The sequence below is a fragment of the Oncorhynchus nerka genome, linkage group LG1 (genome assembly GCF_034236695.1).
Source record: "Oncorhynchus nerka isolate Pitt River linkage group LG1, Oner_Uvic_2.0, whole genome shotgun sequence".
NCBI lineage: Eukaryota > Metazoa > Chordata > Actinopteri > Salmoniformes > Salmonidae > Oncorhynchus > Oncorhynchus nerka.
In genome coordinates, this window is record NC_088396.1 from 21,667,809 (window position 1) to 21,686,944 (window position 19,136).

Genomic DNA, 19,136 nt, shown 5'->3' on the forward strand with positions numbered 1-19,136 from the left:
AACCCTCCACGCTCCACAACCCTCCACGCTGCACAACACCTCCACGCTGCACAACCCCTCCACGCTCCACAACCCCTCCACGCTGCACAACACCTCCACGCTGCACAACCCCTCCACGCTGCACAACACCTCCACGCTGCACAACACCTCCACGCTGCACAACCCCTCCACGCTCCACAACCCCTCCACAACACCTCCACGCTGCAAAACACCCCCACGCTGCACAACCCCTCCACGCTCCACAACCCCTCCACGCTGCACAACACCTCCACGCTCCACAACCCCTCCACGCTGCACAACCCCTCCACGCTCCACAACCCCTCCACGCTCCACAACCCCTCCACGCTGCACAACCCCTCCACGCTGCACAACACCTCCACGCTGCACAACACCTCCACGCTGCACAACACCTCCACGCTGCACAACACCTCCACGCTGCACAACCCCTCCACGCTCCACAACCCCTCCACGCTGCACAACACCTCCACGCTGCACAACCCCTCCACGCTCCACAACCCCTCCACGCTGCACAACACCTCCACGCTGCACAACCCCTCCACGCTGCACAACACCTCCACGCTGCACAACACCTCCACGCTGCACAACCCCTCCACGCTGCACAACCCCTCCACGCTCCACAACCCCTCCACGCTGCACAACACCTCCACGCTGCAAAACACCTCCACGCTGCACAACCCCTCCACGCTCCACAACCCTCCACGCTGCACAACACCTCCACGCTGCACAACCCCTCCACGCTGCACAACCCCTCCACGCTGCACAACCCCTCCACGCTGCACAACCCCTCCACGCTGCACAACCCCTCCACGCTGCACAACCCCTCCACGCTCCACAACCCCTCCACGCTGCACAACCCCTCCACGCTGCACAACACCTCCACGCTGCACAACACCTCCACGCTGCACAACACCTCCACGCTGCACAACCCCTCCACGCTGCACAACCCCTCCACGCTGCACAACACCTCCACAACCCCTCCACGCTGCACAACCCCTCCACGCTGCACAACACCTCCACGCTGCACAACACCTCCACGCTGCACAACCCCTCCACGCTGCACAACCCCTCCACGCTGCACAACCCCTCCACGTTGCACAACACCTCCACGCTGCACAACACCTCCACGCTGCACAACACCTCCACGCTCCACAACCCCTCCACGCTGCACAACCCCTCCACGCTGCACAACACCTCCACGCTCCACAACCCCTCCACGCTGCACAACCCCTCCACGCTGCACAACCCTCCACAACCCCTCCACGCTGCACAACCCCTCCACGCTGCACAACCCCTCCACACTGCACAACCCTCCACAACCCCTCCACGCTGCACAACCCCTCCACGCTGCACAACCCTCCACAACCCCTCCACGCTGCACAACCCTCCACAACCCTCCACAACCCCTCCACGCTGCACAACCCCTCCACGCTGCACAACCCCTCCACGCTGCACAACCCCTCCACAACCCCTCCACGCTGCACAACCCCTCCACAACCCCTCCACGCTGCACAACCCCTCCACGCTGCACAACCCCTCCACAACCCTCCACGCTGCATAACCCTCCACAACCCCTCCACGCTGCACAACCCCTCCACGCTGCACAACCCTCCACAACCCCTCCACGCTGCACAACCCCTCCACGCTGCACAACCCCTCCACAACCCTCCACGCTGCATAACCCTCCACAACCCCTCCACGCTGCACAACCCCTCCACGCTGCACAACCCTCCACAACCCCTCCACGCTGCACAACCCCTCCACGCTGCACAACCCCTCCACAACCCTCCACAACCCTCCACGCTGCACAACCCCTCCACGCTGCACAACCCCTCCACAACCCTCCACGCTGCACAACCCCTCCACGCTGCACAACTCCTCCACGCTGCACAACTCCTCCACGCTGCACAACTCCTCCACGCTGCACAACCCCTCCACGCTGCACAAACCCCCACAACCCCTCCACAACCCTATACAATCCCTCCACAATCCACAACCCCTCCACGCTGCACAACCCCTCCACGCTGCACAACCCCTCCACAACCCTATACAACCCCTCCACAACCCTCCACGCTGCACAACCCCTCCACAACCCTATACAACCCCTCCACAACCCTCCGGTATGTAGGAAAGAGTAAGAAACAGTGGAGCAGAACACAGATCTGCTGGTGTAAGCAACACAGTTAGCTCAAAAGGGTAAACTCAGCTGTATGTAGCTTATACACACTCAGCACACAGAGGGAATGTGATGCCACTAGTGTCCAGTTACCTGCAGGTTAGTCTCCCACTACTGTTTACCCTGCCATTTAGTACAGGTCAGGCTGTGTCCTTCTCCTGTGATTGGCTGTTAAAACACCTGTCAAAACATGATGCATGTGTTCTCTGATTTAGTAGAGCTCCACCTAACTATCTGTCACTCAACACAATGGAGACCACTACGCCAGCTGAATTGAACACACACAAAGCAAACACGTATAGGGGGAAAACATTGTCTGAACTTCAGAATCAATGTGGGGGAAGATTTAGCTTCAGATGCCACAAACTCTCTCGTTCGCTGTTCACAAGTACGTGAACAGAAACACGAACCTCCAAGCTACTCCTGTTAGTGAACTGTTCCTGTTTTGCTCATTAGTACCGGTGCCGTGCCTACCTGGGAGAACAGACGCAGCAGACCAGTGTGCACGTGGGTGTTCATGTTACGAGTTTGAGTTAAGAAACATAGAAGCCTAAAGGGGGGTTACAGAGGTCTGGTACTGCAATGGGGCTGGGCAACACGTCTGACTAGGGCTGGGCAACACGTCTGACTAGGGCTGGGCAACACGTCTGACTAGGGCTGGGCAACACGTCTGACTAGGGCTGGGCAACACGGCATCTACATATTTCAAATGTTCTCTCTAAATAAGCTTTGCTGTACAATTAAAAAGGTCAAATAAACTGCATTTCAAACCGTCAGCAATAATTGAATGAAGGGTGTGTGAAATTACACTAAATATAAGCCCCACTAATCATTTTATCAAAAATAAGCACTGATCTGGCATTGAAGTCTGTACAAAAACAATTTTCTTCCCTTTTTCTTACAAATTGACCCAGAACTATGCATAATGCACATTCACTAATAATAACCTCTTGTGGTAGGTTTTATAGAACATTAACACAGGTCTCATCTCTCCAGCACAAGCCCACATGCTAGTGAGTAGCCAGCTAATCTTTATGTTTCAAGTTTAGACACATTTGATCTATTTACTAGAACAAGGTGGAACATTTGAATTGTTATGAACAAACCCTTCTGTCCATCTCCAACTGTTTGAACAGCATGCCAGACTGTCCACTTCGTTCAGATGTTGAACTCAAGTGGTCTACCATATTTCTCAGAATGAGAACGAGTTGACAATTCCTTATAGAATTGTGTGTGATTATTGATTATTGTCCATTTCTAAAACAGACTAGACAGCTAGTATAACAGACGTTGGCTGAAATGCAGCTAGTGGTATGTGCAATGCCGCGAAACAAACTGGGCATACTTTTTTACAAAATCAATGTTCATTGATACTCTTGTTTTAGTAGTGTCTGCTCTGCGCGCATTTGGATTAGTTGAGACAAAAAATTCGAAATTAAATGAAAACGTTCCACAAAAGTGTGCATCTGAAAGCCATAACTGGCACGCAACGCAGATTGGTAGAAATGGTCAGATAAATTGCCATTCCACATGAGAAAGGTTGGAGACTCCTCATGTAGCCTATTACCCGCAACTTCAGGAGAGTAACGGCAGAATCTGCAATAACCGGTAGGAGGGTATATTTCCTGGTTATCTTCATCTCTGGCTCCCTCAAGTCATTTGTGTCTGATTTCATCAAACAGTGCCCTTAAATTGTATTTATTTATTGTTATTGAACCTTTAGTTAACTAGGAAAGTCAGTTAAGAACTAATTCTTATTTACAATGAAGGCCTACCGGGGAACAGTGGGTTAACTGCCTTTCTCAGGGGCAGAACGACAGATTTTCACCTTGTCAGCTCGGGGTTTCGATCCAGCAACCTTTCGGTTACTGGCCCAACGCTCTAACCATTAGGCTTCCTGCATCAGACAAGCTCAATGCATATATAATTGATTTTATTAAAACGCATAGGGTGTGTCTATGAAAAAAATACAGGTTTTATCATTTAGACCATTCGATTGGTCGATACAAGATACAAGACTTTCGTTCGACCAAGTTATTTTTTAGTCGGGGACAGCCCTACCTCTATTACAGTAAAATAATGTCTCAATGTGTTCGTTTCGGTATCTATATGACCGAATCTGTTGGGCCAAACCTCAAATGCAAATGTCAGAGAGGAAGAAGTGATCTCTAAACTTAAACTGGTGTGAGTGGCAGGGGGAGGGGCTTGGTGTGTGTGTGTATAAAAAGAGAGAAGTTTCTCTCACCAAAATCGATCCAAAAGAAGCCCAATGCTTTTCTATGGGCTTATTTTGGACCTAAGCTTGTCGCCTGCCTTCCCGCCTTTGGGACGACTCCCATTGTTAAGGTCGGAGACATGAGCATCTCGTCATTATATGCAGATTTCTGGTGTAAATGGGAATGTGCAGACAGCACAGAAGAAGGAGACGAGACTAAAAAGACGACATGAGAACAAGCGGACAAGAAACGCACGTAAAAACTAATACAAAAAAAGCTTGAATCTTGTGGTACAGGCATTTGGAACGGGCATTTGAAACGGGCATTTGGAACGGGCATTTGGAACGGGCATTTGGAACGGGCATTTGGAACGGGCATTTGGAACGGGCATTTGGAACGGGCATTTGGAACAGGCATTTGGAACAGGCATTTGGAACAGGCATTTGGATCAAAAACTTGAATTCGATACATCTCCCAGACCTCCATCAGACTACACAAGGCAGTCGTGTACCCTTGCAACTGAACTTCAAGCCCTGAGGAAGATGACATCACTGCTCGATGCTAATAGCCATTGGGTTCTTCAACTTTTTCAGCACGGGACCCAAGCTTAGGAAAACATGCAACTATACGTAAATATGGGTACATTACATTGCCCTTATGCCTAAAACTATAGCAATATAGACAATAACAATGAAATTAGATACCCATATGAATAGCTATGGATGTTTATTGTTCCCCATTAAAAACACATATTCGTCAAGGTTGGAACTGTTGCTGTTAAAATACAATAAGTAATTTTCATTCTGAACAGGAAGAATCTGATCGCATCACACAGGTATCTAACAGAACACACACAGGCTCCGTTTGATCGTGCAACCCTAAGTAACAGTACAGATAAATGGTCAGGCCTATTGTACATCTTACTGTAGAAATTATTGTTGGAACTGTGACTTAAAATAAAATACGTCATTGTTATTATGAACTAGAATAAACTGATCACATCACACAGATGTTGACCAGAAAGACAAACAAACAAAAACACTCCTAATAAGAGGTGTGTGGCTGGTTGAAGTTTAACAAGCAGGTCTATTCTGGGCTTCGTTTTTTAGTCTCAGAGTTGAGAACCCTGACTCGCGTAGGTATGTGGTGCCAAACTGGATCAGAACATCTACTGCTTTCTCAGTTAGGCAGGAGACCGCTTCCTGCTGTAGATGAGCAGCCCAGAACTGTGTGAGTGTTGGCCTCAAAAAGCATCTTGCTTCAATCAGTTTATTCCAGTTCAGAATAAAAATTATTCCTTGTATTTTAACAGCAACAGTTCCAACAATAATAGAGTAGGTAGGGATGCACCGATATGACATGTTTGGCCGATACCGATTTCCCATATTTACCTTGGTAAAAAAACGCCACCAGTACAATATTTAGCGCCCTTTTAAGCATTTTAGTACAATTAAATAGTTAACACACACACACACGGATACAGGGGTCTAAGGCACTGCATGTCAGTGCAAGAGGTGTCACTACAGTCCCTGGTTCGAATCCAGGCTGTGTCACATTCGGCCGTGATTGGGAGTCCCATAGGGCAGAGCACAATTGGCCCAGCGTCCTCCAGGTTTGGCCGGGGTAGGGCCATCATTGTAAAGAAGAATTTGTTCTTAACTGACTTGCCTAGTTAAGGTTACACACACACACACACAAAAGTTATTTTGTTGGCATTTACCCATGTCCCCATTACCAGTAGAACATAATCAAAACCTATTTATTTCCCTTACTTGCTGTGCCGTTTCATTGTTCATTTGTTTCATTCTCAACCAGGATTTCATCATACATGTCAAGCAGTGAAGTTTCAGCTGTCTGTCCGTGGCTTCTCTTCCTTGGTGCCCGTTTCCATCTTGTCCAGCTGTGTATGTAACATTTCACGTAAACCATGTTTCTTGTCTGCATCGAAGTAGCAGTCCTTGTACCTAGCATTGAGCATGGTGGCAAAAGAGTCGAGGCTCGGAGGGAATACGAGCAATACGGCTTTCCTCAGTACAAAATCCTCATGGACCCACTGTGCTGTCAGACTCAGCATGCTCATGGGGTTGACATTGCTGGTGCAAATGTCAGTCGTGAAGCTAATAGCAGTGATCACAGACGTACGTTTCAACAATACTGTAACTCTGGTAGGGCAACATCTGAAATATAGTGTGTCCCGGGGCTCGACCAGTCGGCGAAAGACAACATCATCCACGACAGAGGACGGTTGATTGTCAAGGGTAATTCATTCCATTATCTTGGCGTTAATGGATTTTGCCTTTGTGTTGTCTTGCTGAAATGTTCTTACTCTTTCAAATGACTGCTGGACTTGAACTTAGTTGTTGGAAGTGTGTGCTTAGTATTTTTCTGCTTTTGTTCTGTGTAGTGCTGCCTTTTTTGTTGTGTCATTACAACATCTACCTACGTTATATATAGTGCATCCCTAACAGCAGGCCTGATATTCTTTAATCTGTACGGTTACTTAGGGTTGAACTATCAGTAGCTAGCTAGCTTGCTTTGGCTAATGTTAGCTAGATAGCTATTAGCTGTGTACATGGGGATTGTTTGAAAGAGAAACTCCCATCGACTACTATGAGATATAATAAGCAAAAATAAGGGAGTACTATCAACACGTAATAAAATGATAATTCCATGCTAGCTGAAGTACTCAACTGTCCTGAAGCATTTTGCCCTGTTCTGAAAGAAGTCCCTTGGTTTACTGTCATGCTGTGGATGTTTGGTCAGGATGTATTGTTTTGATTTGTTCGTTTTGTTTTTTATTTAACTAGGTAAGTCAGTTAAGAACAAATTGTTATTTTACAATGACAGCCTACCCCAGCCAGATCCTAATGACACTGGGCCAACTGTGCGCTGCCATATGAGACACCCAATCACGGCCGGTTGTGATACAGCCTGGAATCGAACCAGGGTCTGTAGGGACGCCTCTAGCACTGAGATGCAGTGCCTTAGACCGCTGCACCACTCGGGAGCATCTTACATCTTACAATGCTCTTCCTCATCTTACTCTGTTCGCCGAACAGAGAACGCCGCCGAACAGAGAGCCCTGCCGAACAGAGAGCGCCGCCGAACAGAGAGCCCTGCCGAACAGAGAGCCCTGCCGAACAGAGGGCGCAGTTGCACTTGGACAAATTTTTCTGAGTAATTAATGAAATAATTATACATTTACTCTGACACGTCACAACCATTAACAGGTCCGCAACCCACACTTTAAGAAAGGCTATAATAGTCGTATTGCTACATACTGTATATAAAGTCACACTCCATAATAAAAAGTAACAAGCATCTCTTGCTCTACCTCCATTAAAGTGCTGTTGATTCTCTCCCAGCATGTGCTTCACTTTCTTTGTACCTCCTGCTCTCCATCCCTCTCTCCTCCTCTCCATCCCTCTCTCCTCCTCTCCATCCCTCTCTCCTCCTCTCCATCCCTCTCTCCTCCTCTCCATCCCTCTCTCCTCTACAACTGCTCTGAATAGCTGAATTATTAAGTGCAACCCAGTGCCCCACAGAGTGAACAGAGTGACAGTACACGGGGGTTGACAGAGAGAGAGGGGTAACGAGAGAATGTGAAGATAACAATTTGGAGTGACGAGTGTATGTTTACTGTATGACCCTTCATTACACTACCACCCACTGCTTGCTGGTTGTTGGCATACCACAAGAGTGTTAGCTCACTGAGCTAAAGCCAAGAACTCAGGGCAAGATTATTACTTATGACGGAAAACTAACTTGGCACACAACATCTTAAATACACAGTGGTCCACCAGAAGTAACTGATGGGTGAAGAAACATAGGGATTGAAGGAAGTCTCTAGGTTTTGCTTGCCTGAGGTAGAGTATCTCATGATAAGCTGTAGACCACACTATTTACCAAGAGAGTTTTCATCTATATTCTTCGTAGCTGTCTATTTGCCACCACAAACCGATGCTGTCACAAAGACCACACTCAATGAGCTGTATACGGCCATAAGCAAACACGAAAATGCTCATCCAGAGGTGGCACTCCTATTAGCCAGGTAATTTAATGCAGGGAAACTCAAATCCGCTTTACCTCATTTCTATCAGCATGTTAAATATGCAACCAGAGGGAAAAACACTCTGGACCACCTTTACTCCACACACAGAGATGCATACAAACCTCTCCCTTGCCCTCCATTTGGCAAATCTGACCATAATTATATTCTCCTGATTTCTGCTTACAAGCCAAAACTAAAGCAGGAAGTACCAGTGACTCAGTCAACAAGAAAGTGGTCAGATGAAGCAGATGCTAAGTTAAAGGACTGTTTTGCTAGCACAGACCGGAAAATGTTCCCGGGATTCTTCAGATGGTATTGAGGAGTACACCACATCAGTCACTGGCTTTATCAATAAGTGCATCGATGACGTCGTCCCGACAGTGACTGTACGTACCCCAACCAGAAGCCATGGATTACAGGCAACATCTGCACTGAGCTAAAGGGTAAAGCTGCCGCTTTCAAGGAGTGGGATTCTAAACCGGAAGCTATGCCCTCCGACGAACCATCAAACAGGTAAAAATTGAGTCGTACTACACCAGCTCTGACGCTTGGCGAATGCGGCAGGGCTTGCAAACGATTACACACTACAAAGGGAAGCACAGCCGCGAGCTGCCTTAGTGACACGAGCCTACCAGACGAGCTAATTTACTTCTATGCTCGTGTCGATGCAAGTAACACTGAAACATGCATGAGAGCATCAGCTGTTCTGGACAAGTGTGTGATCACATGTGAGTAAGACCTTTAAAACAGGTCAACATTCACAAGGCCGCAGGGCCAGACAGATTACCAGGACGTGTACTCAAAGCATGTGCTGACCAAATGGCAAGTGTCTTCACTGACATTTTAAACTTGTCCCTGACTGAGTCTGTAATACCAACATGTTTCAAGCAGACCACCATAGTTCCTGTGCTGCCGCACAGTAGGCGGTAGCCAAATGGCTTCTTAACAGCTTCTACCCCCAAGCCATAAGCCTACTGAACAGCTAATCAAAGGGCTACCCAGACACCTCTTTTATGCCGCTGCTACGCTCTGTGTATTATCTATGCAGACACTTTTACTCTACCTACATGTACATATTACCCCGACAAACCGGTGCATTGACTCTGTACCGGTACCCCCTGTATATAGCCTCCACATTGACTCTGTACCGTAATACCCTGTATATAGACTCCACATTGACTCTGTACCAGTACCCCCTGTATATAGACTCCACATTGACTCTGTACCGGTACCCCCTGTATATAGACTCCACATTGACTCTGTACCGGTACCCCCTGTATATAGACTCCACATTGACTCTGTACCGTAATACCCTGTATATAGCCTCCACATTGACTCTGTACCGGTACCCCCTGTATATAGACTCCACATTGACTCTGTACCGTAATACCCTGTATATAGCCTCCACATTGACTCTGTACCGTAATACCCTGTATATAGCCTCCATATTGACTCTGTACCGTAATACCCTGTATATAGCCTCCACATTGACTCTGTATATAGCCTCCACATTGACTCTGTACCGTAATACCCTGTATATAGCCTCCACATTGACTCTGTACCGTAATACCCTGTATATAGACTCACTATTGTTATTTTTCTCCTGCTGTTAAATTACTTGTTTATTTTATTTTCAATTTTTTACTTAACACTTTTTTTTTTACTTCTTAAAGCATTGTTGGTTGTAAGCATTTCACTGTAAGGTCTAAATCTGTTGTATTCAGCGCATGTGACAAATAAAATTAGATACATTTTTTATTTGATTGAAGAGATCTCTCTGTGTGAGTGAGTGAGTCTGTCATGGCCTTTGGCCTGGTGAGCAGTGGGTATATACTGGGGGTGAGTCACTGCTGTCCTGCTTGCCTTGCCCAAGCACGTGTGTGTTATATATACACAAGCCCTGCTCTGACGTTGTGACAAGGCCCTCAGACCCAGGGAGTAAGTCTGACGCACAATCAGAGAGAGAAACGGAAGCAGTCTGTGTGTGGTGGAACATCTCTGGCCCAGGACAAAATAAATAAATGTCACGACTTGCTGCATCAACCTGTGTGTGTTCGTGTGTCTGTCGAGCTTGACATGTTTTGGTCAGGACAAACTTCTGGCATTACACCATAACAAGTAGTCACAGAATAACGCCCAATGAAATAGATTTTCCCCCTGAAAATGGCATGCTAAACAACCCAGCTCTTGACAACAGAAGTGTTTCTATGTTTTGTATTACCAGGCAGAATGGTGATGTCTCCTTCCACGGAAACCCTGTCACACAAAACACTGAACAGCCACATTCAACAGGCATCACTGTGTCCACTGTGTATTTGTTTGGCCCTGGTAATCCCGAGGACCCTGTCACTCTTAAGCCATCCGTCTCATAAATAGTGGTTTCGTAGTGCATCCTCAACATGTGTGAGTGTGTACGCAAAGGAGGCCATATTACACCTACATAGGGTATAGCAGGGATAGGGTATAGCAGCCACGTCTAACCCTTACAGCCGTCTCATCATCAGGGCTATGGCTATGTGATCCATACACAGCCAGCGGGACAGAGGATCACATCCAACACAGTAATGGGGAGGTAAGAAGAGAAGAGATGGAGTGAAAAAAACCTCTCCCTTTTCATGAGAGGAGAAATGCCATTTACACCCAGAGAGAGGCCGTTGGACAGGTGTGCGCCACTCATGAAAGCATTCTCCATCATTTTGGGACTGAGCCAAACTGATGTCCTGCAGCAAACCCATTAAAATATCACAACATGTATGTGTGTGTGTGTGTGTGTGTATGAGAGAGAGATAGAGAGAGAGGATTGCAGTGTCCACTTAGTAGATATGTTGGTAGGCCCTTCATGCTCTAACTAAAACAAATTGACAAACATCACTCTTCTACCAGTTACTGTGTGTTCATAGGACCGTCCCTACCTTCCCTCGCTATTTAAATTTCAAGAGCCGTGTCCTCCATCCTCCCTCTTTTAGCCTGACCTTTTCCATTCCTTGTACCCTCCATCTTTCCACTGCCCCCCCCCCCCCCATCTCTTTACCCTTCACTCGGCATTCCCCCTCTCTCTGTAATGCCGGTCCAGCTCCTTGAGGGTTTGACCTCTCCTCAGAACACACAGGGGATCTGGGTTGTTATCTGAACATGACTGAAGCCAGGAGGCAGAGGGGGAAAAAATCACAGCTCCATGCTACTTCTGGCAACCTGCCTTCTCTTAGTGACTGGCTGCTTTAAACTGGCAGCAGCATATGACTGCTGCCTCTGGGGGAGTCACACTAGTACCCTAGTGTTCAAGTTGAAAGGATGTTTTTCACAACGTTCACAGAACAGCCCTGGCACGAGTTGTCAGGGAGAGTGCACAAGTTGCACGGAACTAAATTATGTTGTCTTTGTATTTCAGTTTCAGCATACATGTTTTTTTTAACCTTTATTTAACGAGGCAAGTTAGTTAAGAACAGATTCTTATTTATAATGACGGCCTACACCGGCCAAACCCGGACGATGCTGGGCCAATTATGTGCTGCCCTATGGGACTCCCAATCACGGCCGGTTGTGATACAGCCTGGTTTTGAACCAGGGTGTCTGTAGTGACGCCTCAAGCACTGAGATGCAGTCCCTTAGGGTGGCAGGCAAAGGCAAGTGCACACACACAGAATCCCACTGCCCACTGTATTTCCTGTGACTAGATAGCAAGCCAAGTAAATCCAGACCTTGATGCAGCGATTACCTAAATGTGTGTGTGTGGAGGTCCTGAACTGAGGACTCTTTCTTTCTCTCAGGGAGTGTTGGGTTTCGCTGCTCGCTCCGTCTTGCTCCACGACCCAAAGTGGCAATTTTCACCGGGGTAATTCGAAGCCAGCCATGCAAACTGGGAGAGGGCACGGGAGTGCCTTCGACCCTTAATTACTCTTTAACGAGCACTTCTGAGGGTGTTTATGAATTAATGGCCTCTTGTCTGTCAGGGGGTGGAGACATCAGTTCGAGGGGGACAAATAGGGAGAGTTGTGGTGGTGTGAAATCCCAAGCATGCTCAATTTCTTTTCCCTGTCCTCCAGCATCCATGGGAGAGGTCAGTATTTTTAAGGGCCTAGTTTAAGGGGCTGGGGGCAGGGGGTGTGGATGGGTAGTGAGAGAGACATGCCAGTGCCATCTCCCACTCCCTATACCAATCCCATTCCCTCTATCTGTCCCCCTCTCTGTCCATATATGCATCCCAGAACAGGATTAGGCTGGGTGCCCAGTGGTGACACAAGGGCATTGGAGGTGCAGGTGGACTCAAGCAGAGTGAGGGCCTGAGAGAGAGGGCAAAGAGGGAGGGAAGGATGGGAGTGGGAGCATTGAGACAGAAGTGAGATAAACAGCTTAAAATCATTAATGGGAGAATGAGTGAGAGAGCGAGCCAGGGAGAGTGAGTGAGCAACGAAGAGGGAGAGCTGGTACACTCTGTAATAAAATAGAGGAAAGGTGAAGGCTGTGAAACCATAATTGATGAGAGGGCAGAATTAAGAAGGTTCAGCCAAAGGCCAAAGACTCCTGGAACTGTCTGTGTCCGGAGAACCCTTTAAGAGTTCCAAGCTCGAAGGGCCGGTTCTTATGAAATCATTTATTGGGTGCCTATAATGGCATGAATCTCTTCAACATTTGCTCTCCCCATGTTATCATTAGGCTTGCAATGTGTGTGTGCACAGATCGATATGGCATACAGAACAAAACACACTAACACCACTGTCAATTGCAGTCACTGTGTCTTGTCTTCTCAATGGCACAACAAATCCTCTTTCTCTTCCTGGGTCACAGTGTGTTCAGTTCCATTATTACTGTAACTGCTGCCACGGTTAGCGGCTGCCACGGTTAACGGCTGCCCTGCCCTGACTGCCATGCTCCAGATTACCACAATGACTAGAGGGAGAATAATAATGAGAACCATTGGGCTCCTGACCCCTCCTGTCTCAGCCTCCAGTATTTATGCTGCAGTAGTTTATGTGTCGGGGGGCTAGGGTCAGTTTGTTATATCTGGAGTACTTCTCCTGTCCTATCCGGTGTCCTGTGTGAATTTAAGTATGCTCTCTCTAATTCTCTCTTTCTCTCTCTCGGAGGACCTGAGCCCTAGGACCATGCCTCAGGACTACCTGACATGACTCCTTGCTGTCCCCAGTCCACCTGGCTGTGCTGCTACTCCAGTTTCAGTTGTGTTGTGATGCAGTGGTTTTCCAACATGGCTTCTGATTTTCTCTATAACAAGCGCAACAGATGAGGTTTCTTTACCATTGCATGTAGCCTATATTTTAAAAAATGTAAGAACCCCGGTAGCTCGGACTTGGAGACCGCCGCATTAGAGGTGTATATGTCTAGGAGCCTGAAAGAGCCCATGTTGTCAAGGGACAAATAGTGGTTTCTCTCTCACAGTGGGGTCAATACACCCGCTCTACAAATACACCAGACCAAGTGGGAGCTCCATACAGCTCTTTTGTGTAAAATCAGATAATGGCACTGAAGGGGCACAGTGTGTACACAACAAATTCCAGAGCTCAGTAGGATGGTGGGTTGTGATAGCATTAGGCCTAAATGTTCTGGCTATTTAAGAAAGAACACTGTCCCATAGTTGTTGTGATATGACAAAGCAGGTTTAAGGCGTCAGCATGCTTCAGTTTGGCTGACGCCCAGCCGAACGAGTGTGCTCACAAACTCCCTTGAAAGACCTTCGCTTGAAACACAAAAAAAGGGGCAATAGTGCAGTTTGTCCATTTTGAGACACCGTAGCCAGTAGACTTCCTCAAAATATAGTCTGAATTAATCTAAGATAATTAATGACAGATTTGAGTTAATACGTTTTTGCTGATGAGATCTTAGTCGCACAATTTCATATATATATTTTTTAAAGACCTGGACGTTGATTAAGGTAGTCCCCGCACCTCTCTGATTCAGATGGGTTAAATGATGAAGACACATTTCCGATGAATGCATTCAGTTGCGCAACTGACTAGGTATCCCCTTTATCAGACCTGACGTGATTGAGTTTAAGACTGTTGTGTCGGCCTTTCTTAAAACGGTTGAGTCAGCCATAGAAAACCCAACTGGGCTAGGCTAGTGTTCGGTCTCGCTAACAAACTAATGTTCTACTGTCAGCACTAAATGATTTAGCACCTTGATTTCCAATCAGGTTGTACAGCAGTGTTGCTCAATCTATTTCTGTATTGTAAGTTTTAAAGGGATACTTTGGGATTTTGTCAATGAGGCCCTTTATCTACTTCCCCAGAGGTCAGGTGAACTGGTGGATACCATTTCTGTCTCTGTGTCCAGTATACGAAAGAGGTAGTTTCACTTGCACACTAGCAGACACCCGTAAACTTCCAGTCACTGAGCTAACACTAGTTAACATTGACTCGCCAAACTACCAATAAAAATGCTATGCACTAGTTCACCTGCCTCTGGGGAAGTAGATAAAGGGCCTCATTGACAAAATCCCGACGTCTCCCTTTACCCCTTCAACTAATCAACAGCTTGGTGATTCGTTGATCATTTTAGGTGTGGATTGAGGTTAATGGTTGTGTGCGGAGAAGACTCTGTGGTCGTTTCTGACTTCTGTCCTTTAGGCCACGTTTCCCCCCCCAACCAAAAACACAAGGGCAGGCCACACAGAGCATCAGAATGGCTTGCCCTTCCTCAGTCAGCAAACAGTAGTTTACATAATGCCAAAATCAAACAGGTCCACTCCCAAATTTAACAACAGGACTACAGAGAACGCCAAACCCTGCATTCCACACACATACCTGTCATTGCAACAGCGGCAGCAAACCGTGTACCATAAAAACTGTGTTGCCGCGGTGACCTACCTTAACACAGGGGTGTGGCGGCGCTGTGGGTGCGCCCTGAAACTACACCTTACCCCTGAGCGTCCGTACTGTCTGACTGTCCCAGATAGCCTACAGTACCTTAATCTGTCATCACATAAAACTGTCTGATAAGGAGAAGAACACTGATAAACTCAGTTTCCATACAGGTCTCTTAATCCCTAGAACATGTTCATGCTATTGTCCACATCTAGGAGTGAAATGGGTTAGTTCTGGCATTTATAGTATAATGTGAGTAAAATAGTATTAGGGCCTGACTGTAAAGTCCAGTATCTCTCAGCTGGAACCACTTCACACATCCGGAAGCCTAATGGAATGAATAACATTAGAGAACTGTGGGGTGTAGGTGGATAGAAACTGGAAGCTACATTAGGCTACTCAAAACCGTGTGCATTTCAGGCTATCAAACCGCACATTAGTTTTTAAACTGTAGTAGACAAAAGAGTGGACACACCATGGTGGATTCTAATGGGATTTACTTACACATTGCTGTCATTGCTCTTTTGTCTGGGCTGTGGGTGAGAGCAGCCAGACTGCAAAACAAGCTACTGTATGTAAACCCTGTCGGCTACAGTAGCCTACAATGTGAAGCTCTTTAATTCTGGCAAATAAACATCACTTTCTGCAATGTGTGAAAAAAAAGTGTGCTATGAAGAGTGTTTAATGTCCATCTAAGCGCAGCTGTTAAAGCAACAGTGTAACAACCAGCGATACAATAGGCTAACAATAATCATCCCAACGAATATGAGCTGTATGCGGGGAATTTGATCTTCGGATTGTAGACCCATTGTGGAACAAGCCAATAGGCTATGGGATAGCATTTAGAAATTCCCCAATTGATTTAAGCACAAAACAAATTGAAACAAAATGGAAAAACTGGGAAGCAATTAGAATGATTTAAAGAAAACAGACAGCCTACGATGTAAACCAAACACGACGGTTTCAAACAGTGGCAGCACAAGTGATGTTAATGAATGAGTCGAAGGCTATAGGCTACTCGGTAATAACATATTCGAGCCTACTTAATATAATAAGTGCATTCTTTAATGTAAAAGGAAAACATTACATTTGTATGTTAACCATATTTTACTGGAAGCCTGTAATAACGCACATATAGCCTATCAACTGCACCGTGTGGAGTGTGGACACAAAGACAAGTGCCCTAAAGAATCAGAAAGTGACGGTCTACACTAGTGAACGGACAACATGGTCCATGGATATTGTCCCCGTCTAGGCCTTGTACCAAACAATGGATAGGCTACTTTGTATGTTTGTACCCACTGACGTGTCATAGTTTGCATTACTACATTTGTGAAAAGAAAACACAGCAGCCATAGCATATAGTTCACGCCACAAACATCAAGCCCGGGCGACCACACCAACTTTACGCTCAGTTGAAAATTGTCCTTACCTTGGTGTTCACTCCAACGAGAACGAGCAACGGGGACTGGAGAGCCACACACACTGGGGAGAAAACCTTTTCACAAACCAACCGAGTCGTGATCAAAAGCGCAATAAAACTAAATTCGCGTATTTGGTTCGGTTTCTCAGAACGATTCCTTTCTCTGGCCCAGCTATTCCACTCGCTGCTTGCTAGTTCTCTCCCCCTCTAGCACAAGCTGCCTCCACCACAATCCACTCGTCCGACTGGTGACGTCACCGCCGAGGGACAATGCGTGGTATGACATGGAGATTGATTTACTTCCACTAATCATACAATATACCTTGTTGAATGACTGGTTATTTTGCATTCGGACGTTATTTAACTAGGCAAGTCAGTTAAGAACAAATTCTTATTTACAATGACGGCCTACCCCAGTCAAATCCTAATCCAGACGATGCTGGACCTATGGGACTCCCAATCACGGTCGGTTGTGATACAGCCTCAAATCCAACCAGGGTCTGTAGCACTGAGATGCAGTGCCTTAGACCACTGCACCACTCAGGAGCCCGAACAATTATACATTTTTATTTTGAGGAAGTATGACCAATTAAATGGAGTTTGTGACCACTGAATGCAACCCACTGTGATGTTCAGTATTATTTTGTACAGAATTTCCCCATTTCAAAACATTTTTGTCACTACTGAACGTGACCCATGTCTCAGGGAATAAAAAGAAACATCACTGTGGAGGTCCAAAGCTAGATGTATGTTAGGAGAAGTGCAATATTATCATGTTAGGAGACGTGTACTTGCAATGTGGAGGAGGTCGAAGAGAGTGAGGGAGGTAGAGGGTGAGCTTGAATCGGTTGAAGATGGCGGGTATAAAATTTGTCATATTTTTGGAGAAAGTGGAAGGGGGTCCTTCAACCGATTCAAGCTCACCCTCTACCTCCCTCACTCTCTTCGACCTCCTCCACATTGCAAGTACACAAAAAATGAGTCATATTTTTGGAGAAAGTGGATCCCCTGCCTTTTGGCTGATCCATATGTGGTTTCAGGGTGGGTGAAAATGGAGTTGGTTGCTGTGGAATCGGTGAAGGTAATACGAAGTGGTCTTGTGATAATTGTTTGTGTTTCTGCCAGTCAGAGGGAGCAGGCGCTCCACGCCACACGAATGGGGTCAAGAGCTGTGGCTTGTTTTGTCCTCAAAAAATAGTGCCATTGAAAGGAGTGAATACTGGGGTAGCTGTACATGAAAAAGTGGACCAACTGATGGGGAAGATTCCAGGTATTTGTGAATCTCATTGTTTGGTGTGACGCAGACAGGGTGGCGTGAGTGGTGGAACAGAAGACTCATTGAACAGAAGAGTTCTTTTGAGTTGATGTTGAGTCTTTGCCCGTTATCCCGTACAAGCTTTTCTGTTATCCCATACGAGCTTTTGTGCCGAATCCATTACATTGTTACAGGTGTCAAGCTTATGGGCATGTGGCAGCAGTGTGTAGGAGGGAGGTAGGTGTGCAGAAGGACATGAGACAAAGGAATGTGTAGTATTGGGGAAAGAAGTGGTATGTGTTAATTGTAGGGGTGCCCATGGGGTTGGGGATCAGAAGTGTCCAGTATGAGAGAGGCAGTTTGAGGTTACCCGTGTTAGAGTAGTGCAGAGGGTGTCATATGATGAGGCAGTGAAGAAAGTTATATATGAGAACTTGTTCCCAACTGACCTACCTGGTTAAATAAAGATGAAATAAACAAATGAAATAAAAAAGTAGAGGAAGATGGGTCAATGGGGAGGGATCCTGAGAGGATTCGTGTGAGCAGTAGATCTGTGCCAACACAGAGGGATAGGACCTTGAGTGATATATGCTTCAGTAAGACGTACTTTATAACATTCATAGCAATAGTTAACTGTATTTCAGCGATGGAACTTCAGTTGCAGAAAATAGAGGTTGTGCGGTGGCAGCTGCAGAGAACAATTTGAGTGTATGAGATTTGATGTCAGAAGAGTTACAGGGTGTGTTGAGTGGTTGAATCCTGTCCTCTCAGGCCGTTGGCCTGAGCTAGGACCAAATAGGTTTCAATAGTGTAATAGGGTAGTGGGTTTTTAATGAGCGCAGGGTTAGATGGCAGGGTATTTTTTTAATATATTGGTTATTTTTTCCCTTTCCCCTTTTTCCACACAAAGTATAAGGGATTTATACCCCAGTCTAGTTGGTGGCGGCGATGCAACATTTATTGGATGCCAACCACCGTTAAACCTCAAAGTAGAAGAGGGCCAACCCTGCCTTTGACCAGCTCTTAATTCCAATAAGGAAACCCTGCTCTCTGTGTAATTACAGAACAACTAGTCTGGTGTAGCCAGACCTACAAAATTAGGTCGGTGTCCCCCCTTGTCACGTTCGTGGTATGGAGGAGCCCAGACGGCAGCGTGATATGAATAAATCTTCTTTAATA

At 46.6% G+C, this 19,136-nt stretch overlaps 1 pseudogene; it reads right to left on the bottom strand.

Moving 5' to 3' along the window:
* LOC115117477 (cytoplasmic protein NCK2-like) overlaps positions 1–16,964 on the bottom strand; it is a 48,320-nt pseudogene extending 31,356 nt beyond the window's left edge.
* Positions 16,965–19,136: the final 2,172 nt, after the last annotated feature.